This window comes from Panthera uncia (genome assembly GCF_023721935.1).
Source record: "Panthera uncia isolate 11264 chromosome C1 unlocalized genomic scaffold, Puncia_PCG_1.0 HiC_scaffold_4, whole genome shotgun sequence".
Lineage (NCBI taxonomy): Eukaryota > Metazoa > Chordata > Mammalia > Carnivora > Felidae > Panthera > Panthera uncia.
The window spans coordinates 67,779,198-67,779,828 of NW_026057585.1; the positions used below are offsets into that span (position 1 = coordinate 67,779,198).

The 631-nt window shown below is 38.7% G+C and overlaps 1 non-coding gene across 1 annotated transcript; it reads left to right on the plus strand.

Moving 5' to 3' along the window:
- The first annotated feature begins 248 nt into the window (after positions 1–248).
- LOC125913818 (small nucleolar RNA SNORA72) lies at positions 249–380 on the plus strand. The gene has a single exon (XR_007455110.1). It is a non-coding gene; the product is annotated as a small nucleolar RNA SNORA72 (small nucleolar RNA).
- The last annotated feature ends 251 nt before the right edge of the window (positions 381–631 follow it).

Here is a 631-nt window from a genome sequence, read left to right on the forward strand (position 1 = left end):
ATAGACATACTTATACTCAAAACTATTCAGGGGTGCCTGGGTGGCTCAGTTGGTTAAGCGTCTGACTTCAGCTCAAGTCACGATCTCACAGTTTGTGAGTTCAAGCCCACATTGGGCTCTGTGCTGACAGCTCAGAGCCTGGAGCCTGCTTCAGATTCTGTGTCTCCCTCTTTCTCTCTCTGCCCCTCACCCGCTCACTCTCTCTCTCTCTCTCTCTCTCTCAAATAAATAAGAATTAAAAAAATTTTACGTGAATATTCTCACTGTTCTGATTTTGTAATAATCAAGGCAAGCTAAACATTCACTATATTAAGACCATGCATGTGTCCCCAGACTTAGTTCTTTCCCTAGGTCTAGTTTTATCAATGCTGGTGATAAACCAAGTCTGACTTACATGATGCATCTGTGGAAAATGTCTGTGACTCTAAGTATCTGGTCATCCTTGAGAAATGACAGCAAAGCTAGTGTAATAATTTTTGAAGATAACCATTGCTAATTTGATGACTACCAGTTGCCATTAAACAAATTGTAAAACTTTTATGTTTTATTTTCTAGGGGATTCTGGTATCATTTGAAGCATGCCAGAACAGAGTGGTGAAAAGTAAATCATGTAAAATTTTTCTTTAATAAA